Below are 17,217 nucleotides of genomic sequence, written 5' to 3' on the forward strand. Positions count from 1 at the left end.
GTGAGGTTACCCCAGGAGAGTTCCAAATGTGTGTGGGTAGAATATATATCCCACGGGGGTAAAATTGAAAAAAGTTGAAAAAAAAATTTTTTTGGACTAAGTCATTTTTCCGGCGTTTCTCAGACTTTCAGATAGGGGAAATGTCAGTGAGCGTTCCGATTTCAGTTCCAGAGCGATTCGCCCGATGAGTCTTTCATATTTATTCATTTTCAGCCAATTTTCTGAATTTTTGAAAATGTCACTTTTTTGTGAAAATATCCACTAAATGAGGGAATAATATGTGTGAGGGTACCCCAGGAGAGTTCCAAATGTGTGTGGGTAGAATATATATCCCACGGGGGTAAAATTGAAAAAAGGTGAAAAAATTTTTTTTGGACTAGGTCATTTTTCCGGCGTTTATCAGACTTTCAGATAGGGGAAATGTCAGTGAGCGTTCCGATTTCAGTTCCAGAGTGATTTGCCCGATGATTCCATCATATTTATTCGTTTTCAGCCAATTTTCTGAATTTTTTAAAATTTCTCTTTTTTGTGAAAATATCCATTAAATGAGGGAATAATATGTGTGAGGGTATCCCAGGAGAGTTCCAAAAGTGTGTGGGTAGAATATATATCTACAGGAGTAAAATTGAAAAAAGTTGAAAACATTTTTTTGGGGGACTTAGTCTTTTTTCCGGTGTTTATCAGACTTTCAGATAGGGGAAATGTCAGTGAGCGTTCCGATTTCAGTTTCACAGCAATTCGCCCGATGAGTCCTTCATATTTTGTCGTTTTCAACCAATTTTCTGAATTTTTGAAAATTTCACTTTTTTGTGAAAATATCCACTAAATGAGGGAATAATATGTGTGAGGGTACCCCAGGAGAGTTCCAAATGTTTGTGGGTAGAATATATATCCCACGGGGGAAATAATTGAAAAAAGTTGAAAAAATTAATTTTTTGGACTTATTCATTTTTTCAACGTTTATCAGACTTTCAGATAGGGGAAATGCCAGTGAGCGTTCCGATTTCAGTTCCAGAGCGATTCGCCCGATGAGTCTTTCATATTTATTCATTTTCAGCCAATTTTCTGAATTTTAGAAAATGTCACTTTTTTGTGAAAATATCCACTAAATGAGGGAATAATATGTGTGAGGTTACCCCAGGAGAGTTCCAAATGTGTGTGGGTAGAATGTATATCCCACGGGGGTAAAATTGAAAAAAGTTGAAAAAAAAATTTTTTTGGACTAAGTCATTTTTCCGGCGTTTCTCAGACTTTCAGATAGGGGAAATGTCAGTGAGCGTTCCGATTTCAGTTCCAGAGCGATTCGCCCGATGAGTCTTTCATATTTATTCATTTTCAGCCAATTTTCTGAATTTTTGAAAATGTCACTTTTTTGTGAAAATATCCACTAAATGAGGGAATAATATGTGTGAGGGTACCCCAGGAGAGTTCCAAATGTGTGTGGGTAGAATATATATCCCACGGGGGAAATAATTGAAAAAAGTTGAAAAAATTAATTTTTTGGACTTATTCATTTTTTCAACGTTTATCAGACTTTCAGATAGGGGAAATGTCAGTGAGCGTTCCGATTTCAGTTCCAGAGCGATTCGCCCGATGAGTCTTTCATATTTATTCATTTTCAGCCAATTTTCTGAATTTTTGAAAATTTCACTTTTTTGTGAAAATATCCACTAAATGAGGGAATAATATGTGTGAGGTTACCCCAGGAGAGTTCCAAATGTGTGTGGGTAGAATGTATATCCCACGGGGGTAAAATTGAAAAAAGGTGAAAAAATTTTTTTTGGGCTAAGTCATTTTTCCGGCGTTTATCAGACTTTCAGATAGGGGAAATGTCAGTGAGCGTTCCGATTTCAGTTCCAGAGCGATTTGCCCGATGAGTCCTTCATATTTAGTCGTTTTCAGCCAATTTTCTGAATTTTTGAAAATTTCACTTTTTTGTGAAAATATCCACTAAATGAGGGAATAATATGTGTGAGGGTACCCCAGGAGAGTTCCAAATGTTTGTGGGTAGAATATATATCCCACGGGGGTAAAATTGAAAAAAGGTGAAAAAAATTTTTTCTTAGACTTTGTCATTTTTTTGGCGTTTATCAGACTTTCAGATAGGGGAAATGTCAGAGAGTGTTCCGATTTCAGTTCCAGAGTGATTCACCCGATGAGTCCTTCATATTTAGTCGTTTTCAGCCAATTTTCTGAATTTTTGAAAATTTCACTTTTTTGTCAAAATATCCACTAAAGGAGGGAATAATATGTGTAAGGGTACCCCAGGAGAGTTCCAAATGTGTGTGGATAGAATATATATCCCACGGGGGTAAAATTGAAAAAAGTTGAAGAAAAAATATTTTTTTTGGACTTAGTCATTTTTCCGCCGTTTATCAGACTTTCAGATAGGGGAAATGTCAGTGAGCATTCCGATATCAGCTACAGAGTGATTCGCCCAATGAGTCCTTTATATTTAGTAATTTTTAGCCAATTTTCAGAATTTTTGAAAATTTAACTTTTTTTGTGAAAATATCCACTAAATGAGGGAATAATATGTGTGAGGGTATGCCAGGAGAGTTTAAAATGTGTGTGGGTAGAATATATATCCCACGGGGGAAAAATTGAAAAAAGTTGAAAAAAATTTTTTTTGGACTTAGTAATTTTTCCGGCGTTTATCAGACTTTCAGATAGGGGAAATGTCAGTGAGCGTTCCGATTTCAGTTCCAGAGCGAATCGCCCGATGAGTCCTTCATATTTAGTAGTTTTCAGCCAATTTTCTGAATTTTTGAAAATTTTACTTTTTTGTGAAAATATCCACTAAATGAGGGATTAATATGTGTGGGGGTATGCCAGGACAATTCCAAATGTGTGTGGGTAGAATATATATCCCACAGGGGTAAAATTGAAAATTTTTTTTCTTGGACTTAGTCATTTTTCTGACGTTTATCAGACTTTCAGATAGGGAAATGTCAGTGAGCGTTCCGATTTCAGTTCCAGAGCGATTGGCCCGATGGGTCCTTCATAATTAGTCGCTTTCAGCCAATTTTCTGAATTTTTTAAAATTTCACTTTTTTGTGAAAATATCCACTAAATGAGGAAATAATATGTGTGAGGGTACCCCAGGAGAGTTTCAAATGTGTGTGGGTAGAATATATATCCCACGGGGGTAAAATTGAAAAAAGTTGAAAATAATTTTTTTTTGGACTTAGTCATTTTTCCGGCGTTTATCAGACTTTCAGATAGGGGAAATGTAAGTGAGCATTCCGATTTCAGTTCCAGAGCGATTCGCCCTATGAGTCCTTCATATTTAGTCGTTTTCAGCCAATTTTCTGAATTTTTGAAAATTTCACTTTTTTGTGAAAATATCCACTAAATGAGGGAATAATATGTGTGAGGGTAAGCCAGGAGAGTTCCAAATGTGTGTTGGTAGAATATATATCCTACGGGAGTAAAATTGAAGAAAGTTGAAAATAATTTTTTTTGGACTTAGTCATTTTTCCGGCGTTTATCAGACTTTCAGATAGGGGAAATGTAAGTGAGTGTTCCGATTTCAGTTCCAGAGTGATTCGCCCGATGAGTCCTTCATAATTAATCGCTTTCAGAGAATTTTCAGAATTTTTAAAAATTTCACTTTTTTGTGAAAATATCCACTAAATGAGGGAATAATATGTGTGAGGGTATCCTAGGAGAGTTCCAAATGTGTGTGGGTAGAATATATATCCCACGGAGGAAAAATTGAAAAAAGTAAAAAAAAAATTTTTTTTAGACTTAGTTATTTTTCCAGCGTTTATCAGACTTTCAGATAGGGGAAATGTCAGTGAGTGTTCCGTTTTCAGTTCCAGAGCGATTCGCCCGATGAGTCCTTCATATTTATTCGTTTTCAGCCAATTTTCTGAATTTTTGAAAATTTCACTTTTTTGTGAAAATATCCACTAAATGAGGGAATAATATGTGTGAGGGTACCCCAGGAGAGTTCCAAAAGTGTGTGGGTAGAATATATATCTACAGGAGTAAAACTAAAAAAAGTTGAAAACATTTTTTTGGGGGACTTAGTCTTTTTTCCGGTGTTTATCAGACTTTCAGATAGGGGAAATGTCAGTGAGCGTTCCGATTTCAGTTTCACAGCGATTCGCCCGATGAGTCCTTCATATTTAGTCGTTTTCAACCAATTTTATGAATTTTTGAAAATTTCACTTTTTTGTGAAAATATCCACTAAATGAGGGAATAATATGTGTGAGGGTACCCCAGGAGAGTTCCAAATGTTTGTGGGTAGAATATATATCCCACGGGGGAAATAATTGAAAAAAGTTGAAAAAATTAATTTTTTGGACTTATTCATTTTTTCAGCGTTTATCAGACTTTCAGATAGGGGAAATGTCAGTGAGCGTTCCGATTTCAGTTCCAGAGCGATTCGCCCGATGAGTCCTTCATATTTAGTCGATTTCAGCCAATTTTCTGAATTTTTGAAAATTTCACTTTTTTGTGAAAATATCCACTAAATGAGGGAATAATATGTGTGAGGGTATGCCAGGAGAGATCCAAATGTGTGTGGGTAGAATATATATCCCACGGGGGTAAAATTGAAAAAAGTTGAAAAAAAATTTTTTTTGGACTTAGTCATTTTTCCGCCGTTTATCAGACTTTCAGATAGGGGAAATGGCAGTGAGCGTTCCGATTTCAGTTCCAGAGCGAATCGCCCGATGAGTCCTTCATATTTAGTCGTTTTCAGCCAATTTTCTGAATTTTTGAAAATTTCACTTTTTTGTGAATTTATCCACTAAATGAGGGAATGATATGTGTGAGGGTACGCCAGGAGAGTTCCAAATGTGTGTGGGCAGAATATATATCCCACGGGGGTAAAATTGAAAAAAGTTTAAAAAAAATTTTTTTGGACTTTCAGAATGGGGAAATGTCAGTGAGCGTTCCGATTTCAGTTCCAGAGCGATTCGCCCGATGAGTCCTTCATATTCAGTCGTTTGCATCCAATTTTCTGAATTTCTGAAAATTTAACTTTTGTGTGAAAATATCCACTAAATGAGGGAATAATATGTGTGAGGGTACCCCAGGAGAGTTCCAAAAGTGTGTGGGTAGAATATATATTTAAAGGAGTAAAATTGAAAAAAGTTGAAAACATTTTTTTTGGGGACTTAGTCTTTTTTCCGGTGTTTATCAGACTTTTAGATAGGGGAAATGTCAGTGAGCGTTCCGATTTCAGTTTCACAGCGATTCGCCCGATGAGTCCTTCATATTTAGTCGTTTTCAACCAATTTTCTGAATTTTTGAAAATTTCACTTTTTTGTGAAAATATCCACTAAATGAGGGAATAATAGGTGTGAGGGTACCCCAGGAGAGTTCCAAATGTTTGTGGGTAGAATATATATCCCACGGGGGAAATAATTGAAAAAAGTTGAAAAAATTATTTTTTGGACTTATTCATTTTTTCAGCGTTTATCAGACTTTCAGATAGGGGAAATGTCAGTGAGCGTTCCGATTTCAGTTCCAGAGCGATTCGCCCGATGAGTCCTTCATATTTAGTCGATTTCAGCCAATTTTCTGAATTTTTGAAAATTTCACTTTTTTGTGAAAATATCCACTAAATGAGGGAATAATATGTGTGGGGGTATGCCAGGAGAGATCCAAATGTGTGTGGGTAGAATATATATCCCACGGGGGTAAAATTGAAAAAAGTTTAAAAAAAATTTTTTTTGGACTTAGTCATTTTTCCGCCGTTTATCAGACTTTCAGATAGGGGAAATGTCAGTGAGTGTTCCGATTTCAGTTCCAGAGCGATTCGACCGATGAGTCCTTCATATTCAGTCGTTTGCATCCAATTTTCTGAATTTCTGAAAATTTAACTTTTGTGTGAAAATATCCACTAAATGAGGGAATAATATGTGTGAGGGTACCCCAGGAGAGTTCCAAATGTGTGTGGGTAGAATATATATCTACAGGAGTAAAATTGAAAAAAGTTGAAAACATTTTTTGGGGGGATTTAGTCTTTTTTCCGGTGTTTATCAGACTTTCAGATAGGGGAAATGTCAGTGAGCGTTCCGATTTCAGTTCCACAGCGATTCGCCCGATGAGTCCTTCATATTTAGTCGTTTTCAACCAATTTTCTGAATTTTTGAAAATTTCACTTTTTTGTGAAAATATCCACTAAATGAGGGAATAATATGTGTGAGGGTACCCCAGGAGAGTTCCAAAAGTGTGTGGGTAGAATATATATCTACAGGAGTAAAATTGAAAAAAGTTGAAAACATTTTTTTTGGGGACTTAGTCTTTTTTCCGGTGTTTATCAGACTTTCAGATAGGGGAAATGTCAGTGAGCGTTCCGATTTCAGTTCCACAGCGATTCGCCCGATGAGTCCTTCATATTTAGTCGTTTTCAACCAATTTTCTGAATTTTTGAAAATTTCACTTTTTTGTGAAAATATCCACTAAATGAGGGAATAATATGTGTGAGGGTACCCCAGGAGAGTTCCAAAAGTTTGGGTAAAATATATATCCACAGGGGTAAAATTGAAAAAAGTTGAAAAAAAAATTTATTTGGACTTAGTCATTTTTCCGGCGTTTATCAGACTTTCAGATAGGGGAAATGTCAGTGAGCGTTCCGATTTCAGTTCCAGAGCGATTCGCCCGATGAGTCCTTCATATTTAGTCGTTTTCAGCCAATTTTCTGAATTTTTGAAAATTTCACTTTTTTGTGAATTTATCCACTAAATGAGGGAATGATATGTGTGAGGGTACGCCAGGAGAGATCCAAATGTGTGTGGGCAGAATATATATCCCACGGGGGTAAAATTGAAAAAAGTTGAAAAAAAATTTTTTTGGACTTTCAGAATGGGGAAATGTCAGTGAGAGTTCCGATTTCAGTTCCAGAGCGATTCGCCCGATGAGTCCTTCATATTTAGTCGTTTTCAGCCAATTTTCTAAATTTTTGAAAATTTCACTTTTTTGTGAAAATATCCACAAAATGAGGAAATAATATGTGTGAGGGTACCCCAGGAGAGTTCCAAATGTTTGTGGGTAGAATATATATCCCACGGGGGAAATAATTGAAAAAAGTTGAAAAAATTAATTTTTTGGACTTATTCATTTTTTCAGCGTTTATCAGACTTTCAGATAGGGGAAATGTCAGTGAGCGTTCCGATTTCAGTTCCAGAGCGATTCGCCCAATGAGTCCTTCATATTTAGTCGTTTTCATCCAATTTTCAGAATTTTTGAAAATTTCACTTTTTTGTGAAAATATCCACTAAATGAGGGAATAATATGTGTTAGGGTACCCCAGGAGAGTTCCAAATGTTTGTGGGTAGAATATATATCCCACGGGGGTAAAATTGATAAAAGTTGAAAAAAATATTTTTTTGGACTTAGTCATTTTTCCGGCGTTTATCAGACTTTCAGATAGGGGAAATGTAAGTGTGAGCGTTCCGATCTCAGTTCCAGAGCGATTCGCCCGATGAATCCTTCATATTTAGTCGTTTTCAGCCAATTTTCTGAATTTTTGAAAACTTCACTTTTTTGTGAAAATATCCACTAAATGAGGGAATAATATGTGTGAGGGTAAGCCAGGAGAGTTCCAAATGTGTGTGGGTAGAATATATATCCACAAGTGTAAAATTGAAAAAAGTTGAAAAAAAAATTTTTGCGGACTTTTTTTCCGCCGTTTATCAGACTTTCAGATAGGGGAAATGTCAGTGAGCATTCCGATTTCAGTTCTAGAGCAATTCACCAGATGAGTCCTTCATATTTCGTCGTTTTCAGTCAATTTTCAGAATTTTTGAAAATTTCACTTTTTTGTGAAAATATCCACTAAATGAGGGAATAATATGTGTGAGGGTAAGCCAGGAAAGTTCCAAATGTGTGTGGGTAGAATATATATCCACAGGGCTAAAATTGAAAAAAGTTGAAAACATTTTTTTTGGGGACTTAGTCATTTTTCCGGCGTTTATCATACTTTCAGATAGGGGAAATGTCAGTGAGCGTTCCGATTTCAGTTCCAGAGCGATTCGCCCGATGAGTCCATCATATTTAGTCGTTTTCAGCCAATTTTCTGAATTTTTTAAAATTTGTCTTTTTTGTGAAAATATCCACTAAATGAGGGAATAATATGTGTGAGAGTACACCAGGAGAGTTCCAAATGTGTGTGGGCAGAATATATATCCCACGGGGGTAAAATTGAAAAAAAATGTTTTTTTGGACTTAGTCATTTTTCCCGCGTTTATCAGACTTTCAGATAGGGGAAATGTCAGTGAGCGTTCCTATTTCAGTTCCAGAGCGATTCGCCCAATGAGTCATTCATATTTAGCCGCTTTCAGACAATTTTCTGAATTTTTTAAAATTTCACTTTTTTGTCAAAATATCCACTAAAGGAGGGAATAATATGTGTGAGGGTAAGCCAGGAAAGTTCCAAATGTGTGTGGGTAGAATAAATATCCCATGGGTATAAAGTTGAAAAAAGTTGAAAAAAAATTTTTTTTGGGACTTAGTCATTTTTCCGGCGTTTATCAGACTTTCAGATAGGGGAAATGTAAGTGAGCGTTCCGATTTCAGTTCCAGAGCGAATCGCCCGATGAGTCCTGCATATTTAGTCGTTTTCAGCCAATTTTCAGAATTTTTGAAAATTTCACTTTTTTGTGAAAATATCCACTAAATGAGGGAATAATATGTTTGAGGGTATGCCAGGAGAGTTCCAAATGTGTGTGGGTAGAATATATATCCCACGGGGGTAAAATTGAAGAAAGTTGAAAAGTTTTTTTTTTCGACTTAGTCATTTTTCCGGCGTTTATCAGACTTTCAGATAGGGGAAATGTCAGTGAGCGTTCCGATTTCAGTTCCAGAGCGATTCGCCCGATGAGTCCTTCATATTTAGTCTTTTTCAGTCAATTTTCAGAATTTTTGAAAATTTCTCTTTTTTGTGAAAATATCCACTAAATGAGGGAATAATATGTTTGAGGGTATTCCAGGAGAGTTCCAAATGTGTGTGGGTAGAATATATATCCCACGGTGGGAAAATTGAAGAAAGTTGAAAAAAATAGTTTTTTGGACTTAGTCATTTTTCCGGCGTTTATCAGACTTTCAGATAGGGGAAATGTCAGTGAGCGTTCCGATTTCAGTTCCAGAGTGATTCGCCCGATGAGTCCTTCAAATTTAGTCGTTTTTAGCCAATTTTCTGAATTTTTGAAAATTTCACTTTTTTGTGAAAATATCCACTAAATGAGGGAATAATATGTGTGAGGGTACCCCAGGAGTGTTCCAAATGTGTGTGGGTAGAATATATATCCCACGGGGGTAAAATTGAAAAAAGTTGAAAAAAAATTCTTTGGGGACTTAGTCATTTTTCCGGCGTTTATAAGACTTTCAGATAGGGGAAATGTCAGTGAGCATTCCGATTTCAGTTCCAGAGCGATTCGCCCGATGAGTCCTTCATATTTAGTTGTTTTCAGCCAATTTTCTGAATTTTTAAAAATTTCCCTTTTGTGAAAATATCCACTAAATGAGGGAATAATATGCGTGAGGGTATGCCAGGAGACTTGCAAATGTGTGTGGGTAGAATATATATCCCACGGGGGTAAAATTGAAGAAAGTTGAAAAATTTTTTTTTTGGACTTAATCATTTTTCCGGCGTTTATCAGACTTTCAGATAGGGGAAATGTCAGTGAGCGTTCCGATTTCAGTTCCAGAGCAATTCGCCCGATGAGTCCTTCATATTTAGTCGTTTTCAGCCAATTTTCTGAATTTTTGAAAATTTCACTTTTTTGTGAAAATATCCACTAAATGAGGGAATAATATGTGTGAGGGTACCCCAGGAGAGTTCCAAATGTGTGTGGGTAGAATATATATCCCACGGGGGTAAAATTGAAAAAAGTTGAAAAAATTTTTTTCGGGGACTTAGTCATTTTTCCGGCGTTTATCAGACTTTCAGATAAGGGAAATGTCAGTGCGCATGCCGATTTCAGTTCCAGAGTGATTCGCCCGATGAGTCCTTCATATTTTGTCGTTTTCAGCCAATTTTCTGAATTTTTGAAAATTTCACTTTTTTGTGAAAATATCCACTAAATGAGGGTATAATATGTGTGAGGGTACACCAGGAGAGTTCCAAATGTGTGTGGGTAGAATATATATCCCACGGGGGTAAAATTGAGAAAAGTTGAAAAAAATTTTTTTGGGGACTTAGTCATTTTTCCGGCGTTTTTCAGACTTTCAGATAGGGGAAATGTCAGTGAGCGTTCCGATTTCAGTTCCAGAGCGATTCGCCCAATGAGTCCTTCATATTTAGTCGTTTTCAGCCAATTTTCTGAATTTTTGAAAATTTCACTTTTTTGTATAAATATCCACTAAATGAGGGAATAATATGTGTGAGGGTACCCCAGGAGCGTTCCAAATGTGTGTGGGTAGAATATATATCCACAAGGGTAAAATTGAAAAAAAAATTTTTGGGGACTTAGTCATTTTTCCGGCGTTTATCAGACTTTCAGATAGAGGAAATGTCAGTGAGCATTCCGATTTCTGTTCCAGAGCGATACGACCGATGAGACCTTCATATTTAGTCGTTTTCAGCCAATTTTCAGAATTTTTGAAAATTTTACTTTTTTGTGAAAATATCCACTAAATGAGAGAATAATATGTGTGAGGGTACCCCAGGAGAGTTCCAATAGTGTGGGTAGAATATACAGTACAGACCAAAAGTTTGGACACACCTTCTCATTTAAAGATTTTTCTGTATTTTCATGACTTTGAAAATTGTACATTCATACTGAAGGCATCAAAACTATGAATTAACACATGTGGAATTATATACTTAAGAAAAAAGTGTGAAACAACTGAAAATATGTCTTATATTCTAGGTTCTTCAAAGTAGCCACCTTTTGCTTTGATGACTGCTTTGCACACTCTTGGCATTCTCTTGATGAGTTTCAAGAGGTAGTCGCCGGAAATGGTTTTCACTTCACAGGTGTGCCCTGTCAGGTTTAATAAGTGGGATTTCTTGCCTTATAAATGGGGTTGGGACCATCAGTTGTGTTGTGCAGAAGTCTCGTGGATACATAGCTGATAGTCCTACTGAATAGACTGTTAGAATTTGTATTATGGCAGGAAAAAAGCAGCTAAGTAAAGAAAAACGAGTGGCCATCATTACTTTAAGAAATGAAGGTCAGTCAGTCCGAAAAATTGGGCAAACTTTGAAAATGTCCCCAAGTGCAGTTGCAAAATCCATCAAGCGCCAAAAAGAAACTGGTTCACATGAGCACCGCCCCAGGAAAGGAAGACCAAGAGTCACCTCTGCTTCTGAGGATAAGTTTATCTGAGTCACCAGCCTCAGAAATAACAGGTTAACAGCAGCTCAGATTAGAGACCAGGTCAATGCCACACAGAGTTCTAGCAGCAGAAACATCTCTTCAACAACTGTTAAGAGGAGGCTTTGTGCAGCAGGCCTTCATGGTAAAATAGCTGCTAGGAAACCACTGCTAAGGACAGGCAACAAGCAGAAGAGACTTGTTTGGGATAAAGAACACAAGAAATGGACATTAGACCAGTGTAAATCTGTGCTTTGGTCTGATGAGTCCAAATTTGAGATCTTTGGTTCCAACCACCGTGTCTTTGTGCGACGCAGAGAAGGTGAACGGATGGACTCTACATGCCTGGTTCCCACTGTGAAGCATGGAGGAGGAGGTGTGATGGTGTGGGGGTGCTTTGCTGGTGACACTGTTGGGGATTTATTCAAAATTTAAGGCATACTGAACCAGCATGGCTACCACAGCATCATGCAGCGGCATGCTATTTCATCCAGTTTGCGTTTAGTTGGACCATCATTTATTTTTCAACAGGACAATGACCCCAAACACACCTCCAGGCTGTGTAAGGGCTATTTGACCAAGAAGGAGAGTGATGCGGTGCTACGCAAGATGACCTAGCCTCCACAGTCACCAGAACTGAACCAAATCGAGATGGTTTGGGTTGAGCTGGACCACAGAGTGAAGGCAAAAGGGCCAACAAGTGCTAAGCATCTCTAGGAACTCCTTCAAGATTGTTGGAAGACCATTTCCGGTGACTACCTCTTGAAGCTCATCAAGAGAATGCCAAGAGTATCTAAAGCAGTCATCAAAGCAAAAGGTGGCTACTTTGAAGAACCTAGAATGTAAGACATATTTTCAGTTGTTTCACACTTTTTTGTTAAGTATATAATTTCACATGTGTTAATTCATAGTTTTGATGCCTTCAGTGTGAATGTACAATTTTCATAGTCATGAAAATACAGAAAAATCTTTAAATGAGAAGGTGTGTCCAAACTTTTGGTCTGTACTGTATATCCAGAGGGGTAAAATTGAAAAAAGTTTAAAAAAATTTTTTTGGGGACTTAGTCATTTTTCCGGCGTTTATCAGACTTTCAGATAGGGGAAGTGTCAGTGAGCGTTCCGATTTCAGTTCCAGAGCGATTCGACCGATGAGACCTTCATATTTAGTCGTTTTCAGCCAATTTTCTGAATTTTTAAAAATTTTACTTTTTTGTGAAAATATCCACTAAATGAGAGAATAATATGTGTGAGGGTACCCCAGGAGCGTTCCAAAAGTGTGGGTAGAATATATATCCACAGGGGTAAAATTGAAAAAAGTTTAAAAAATTTTTTTGGGGGACTTAGTCATTTTTCCGGCGTTTTTCAGACTTTCAGATAGGGGAAATGTCAGTGAGCGTTCCGATTTCAGTTCCAGAGCGATTCGCCCAATGAATCCTTCATATTTAGTCGTTTTCAGCCAATTTTCTGAATTTTTGAAAATTTCACTTTTTTGTGAAAATATCCACTAAATGAGGGAATAATATGTGTGAGGGTACCCCAGGAGAGTTCCAAATGTGTGTGGGTAGAATATATATCCCACGGGGGTAAAATTGAAAAAAAAATTTTTGGGGACTTAGTCATTTTTCCGGCGTTTATCAGACTTTCAGATTGGGGAAATGTCAATGAGCGTTCCGATTTCAGTTCCAGAGCAATTCGCCCAATGAGTCCTTCATATTTAGTCGTTTTCAGCCAATTTTCTGAATTTTTGAAAATTTCACTTTTTTGTGAAAATATCCACTAAATGAGGGAATAATATGTGTGAGGGTACCCCAGGAGAGTTCCAAATGTGTGTGGGTAGAATATATATCCACAGGGGTAAAATTGAAAAAAGTTGAAAAAAATTTTTTTGGGGACTTAGTCATTTTTCCAGCGTTTATCAGACTTTCAGATAGGGGAAATGTCAGTGAGCGTTCCAATTTCAGTTCCAGTGCGATCCGCCCAATGAGTCCTTCATATTTAGTCGTTTTTAGCCAATTTTCTGAATTTTTGAACATTTCACTTTTTTGTGAAAATATCCACTAAATGAGGGAATAATATGTGTGAGGGTACCCCAGGAGAGTTCCAAAAGTGTGGGTAGAATATATATCCACAGCGGTAAAATTGAAAAAAGTTGAAAAATTTTTTTTGTGGACTTAGTCATTTTTCCGGCGTTTATCAGACTTTCAGATAGGGAAATGTCAGTGAGCTTTCCGATTTCAGTTCCAGAGCGATCCGCCCAATGAGTCCTTCATATTTAGTCGTTTTCAGCCAATTTTCTGAATTTTTGAAAATTTCACTTATTTGTGAAAATATCCACTAAATGAGGGAATAATATGTGTGAGGGTACTCCAGGAGAGTTCCAAATGTGTGTGGGTTGAATATATATCCCACGGGGGTAAAATTGAAAATAGTTGAAAAAAATTTTTTTGGGGACTTAGTCATTTTTCCGGCGTTTATCAGACTTTCAGATTGGGGAAATGTCAGTGAGCATTCCGATTTCAGTTCCAGAGCGATTTGACCGATGAGACCTTCATATTTAGTCGTTTTCAGCCAATTTTCTGAATTTTTGAAAATTTCACTTTTTTGTGAAAATATCCACTAAATGAGAGAATAATATGTGTGAGGGTACCCCAGGAGAGTTCCAAAAGTGTGGGTAGAATATATATCCACAGGGGTAAAATTGAAAAAAGTTTAAAAATTTTCTTTTGGGGACTTAGTCATGTTTCCGGCGTTTATCAGACTTTCAGATAGGGGAAATGTCAGTGAGCGTTCCGATTTCAGTTCCAGAGTGAGTCCTTCATATTTAGTCGTTTTCAGCCAATTTTCTGAATTTTTGAAAATTTCACTTTTTTGTGAAAATATCCACTAAATGAGGGAATAATAAGTGTGAGGGTACCACAGGAGAGTTCCAAATGTGTGTGGGTAGAATATATATCCACAGGGGTAAAATTGAAAAAAGTTGAAAAAAAAATTTTGGGGGACTTAGTAATTTTTCCAGCGTTTATCAGACTTTCAGATAAAGGAAATGTCAGTGAGCATTTCGATTTCAGTTCCAGAGCGATTCGACCGATGAGACCTTCATATTTAGTCGTTTTCAGCCAATTTTCTGAATTTTTGAAAATTTTACTTTTTTTTGAAAATATCCACTAAATGAGAAAATAATATGTGTGAGGGTACCCCAGGAGAGTTCCAAAAGTGTGGGTAGAATATATATCCACAGGGGTAAAATTGATAAAAGTTTAAAAATTTTTTTTTGGGGACTTAGTCATTTTTCCGGCGTTTATCAGACTTTCAGATAGAGGAAATGTCAGTGAGCATTCCGATTTCAGTTCCAGAGCGATTCGACCGATGAGACCTTCATATTTAGTCGTTTTCAGCCAATTTTCTGAATTTTTGAAAATTTTACTTTTTTTGAAAATATCCACTAAATGAGAAAATAATATGTGTGAGGGTACCCCAGGAGAGTTCCAAATTTGTGTGGGTAGAATATATATCCCACGGGGGTAAAATTGAAAAAAAAAATTTTTTTGACTTAGTCATTTTTCCGGCATTTATCAGACTTTCGGATTGGGGAAATGTCAGTGAGCGTTCCGATTTCAGTTCCAGAGCGATTCGCCCAATGAGTCCTTCATATTTAGTCGTTTTCAGCCAATTTTCTGAATTTTTGAATATTTCACTTTTTTGTGAAAATATCCACTTAATGAGGGAATAATATGTGTGAGGGTGCCCCAGGAGAGTTCCAAATGTGTGTGGGTAGAATATATATCCCACGGGGGTAAAATTGAAAAAAGTTGAAAAAAATATTTTTTTGGACTTAGTCATTTTTCCGGCGTTTATCAGACTTTCAGATAGGGAAATGTCAGTGAGCATTCCGATTTCAGTTCCAGAGCGATTCGACCGATCAGACCTTCATATTTAGTCGTTTTCAGCCAATTTTCTGAATTTTTGAAAATTTTACATTTTTGAGAAAATATCCACTAAATGAGAGAATAATATGTGTGAGGGTACCCCAGGAGAGTTCCAAAAGTGTGGGTAGAATATATATTCACAGGGGTAAAATTGAAAAAAGTTGAAAAAATTTATTTGGGGGACTTAGTCATTTTTCCGGCGTTTTTCAGACTTTCAGATAGAGGAAATGTCAGTGAGCGTTCCGATTTCAGTTCCAGAGCGATTCGCGCAATGAGTCCTTCATATTTAGTCGTTTTCAGCCAATTTTCTGAATTTTTGAAAATTTCACTTTTTTGTGAAAATATCCACTAAATGAGGGAATAATATGTGTGAGGGTACCCCAGGAGAGTTCCAAATGTGTGTGGGTAGAATATATATCCCACGGGGGTAAAATTGAAAAAAAAAATTTTTTTGACTTAGTCATTTTTCCGGCGTTTATCAGACTTTCAGATTGGGGAAATGTCAGTGAGCGTTCCGATTTCAGTTCCAGAGCGATTCGCTCAATGAGTCCTTCATATTTAGTCGTTTTCAGCCAATTTTCTGAATTTTTGAAAATTTCACTTTTTTGTGAAAATATCCACTAAGTGAAGGAATAATATGTGTGAGGGTAACCCAGGAGAGTTCCAAAAGTGTGGGTAGAATATATATCCACAGGGGTAAAATTGAAAAAGGTTTTTTGGGGGACTTAGTCATTTTTCCGGCGTTTATCAGACTTTCAGATTGGGGAAATGTCAGTGAGCGTTCCGATTTCAGTTCCAGAGCGATTCGCCCAATGAGTCCTTCATATTTAGTCGTTTTCAGCCAATTTTCTGGATTTTTGAAAATTTCACTTTTTTGTGAAAATATCCACTAAATGAGGGAATAATATGTGTGAGGGTACCCCAGGAGAGTTCCAAATGTGTGTGGGTAGAATATATATCCACAGGGGTAAAATTGAAAAAAGATGAAAAAAAAATTTTTGGGGACTTAGTCATTTTTCCGGCGTTTATCAGACTTTCAGATAGGGGAAATGTCAGTGAGCGTTCCGATTTCAGTTCCAGAACGATTCGACCGATGAGACCTTCATATTTAGTCGTTTTCAGCCAATTTTCTGAATTTTTGAAAATTTCACTTTTTGTGAAAATATCCACTAAATGAGAGAATAATATGTGTGAGGGTACCCCAGGAGAGTTCCAAATGTGTGTGGGTAGAATATATATCCACTGGGGTAAAATTGAAAAAAGTTGAAAAAAAATTTTATTTGGACTTAGTCATTTTTCCGCCGTTTATCAGACTTTCAGATAGGGGAAATGTCAGTGCGCATGCCGATTTCAGTTCCAGAGTGATTCGCCCGATGAGTCCTTCATATTTTGTCGTTTTCAGCTAATTTTCTGAATTTTTGAAAATTTCACTTTTTTGTGAAAATATCCACTAAATGAGGGAATAATATGTGTGAGGGTACCCCAGGAGAGTTCCAAATGTGTGTGGGTAGAATATATATCGCACTGGGGTAAAATTGAAAAAAGTTGAAAACATTTTTTTGGGGGACTCAGTCATTTTTCCGGCATTTATCAGACTTTCAGATAGGGGAAATGTCAGTGAGTATTCTGATTTCAGTTCCAGAGCGATTCTCCCGATGAGTCCTTCATATTTTGTCGTTTTCAGCCTATTTTCAGAATTTTTGAAAATTTCACTTTTTTGTGAAAATATCCACTAAATGAGGGAATAATATGTGTGAGGGTACCCCAGGAGAGTTTCAAATGTGTGTGGGTAGAATTTGTATCGCACGGGGGTAAAGTTGAAAAAAGTTGAAAAAATTTTTTGGGGGGACTTAGTCATTTTTCCGGCGTTTATCAGACTTTCAGATAGGGGAAATGTCAGTGAGCATTCTGATTTCAGTTCCACAGCGATTCGCCCGATGAGTCCTTCATATTTAGTCGTTTTCAGCCAATTTTCTGAATTTTTGAAAATTTCACTTTTTTGTGAAAATATCCA

Source organism: Phyllobates terribilis, unplaced genomic scaffold, assembly GCF_046119375.1.
Source record: "Phyllobates terribilis strain yellow unplaced genomic scaffold, ASM4611937v1 Scaffold_41__1_contigs__length_11206878, whole genome shotgun sequence".
In the NCBI taxonomy this organism is placed as follows: domain Eukaryota; kingdom Metazoa; phylum Chordata; class Amphibia; order Anura; family Dendrobatidae; genus Phyllobates; species Phyllobates terribilis.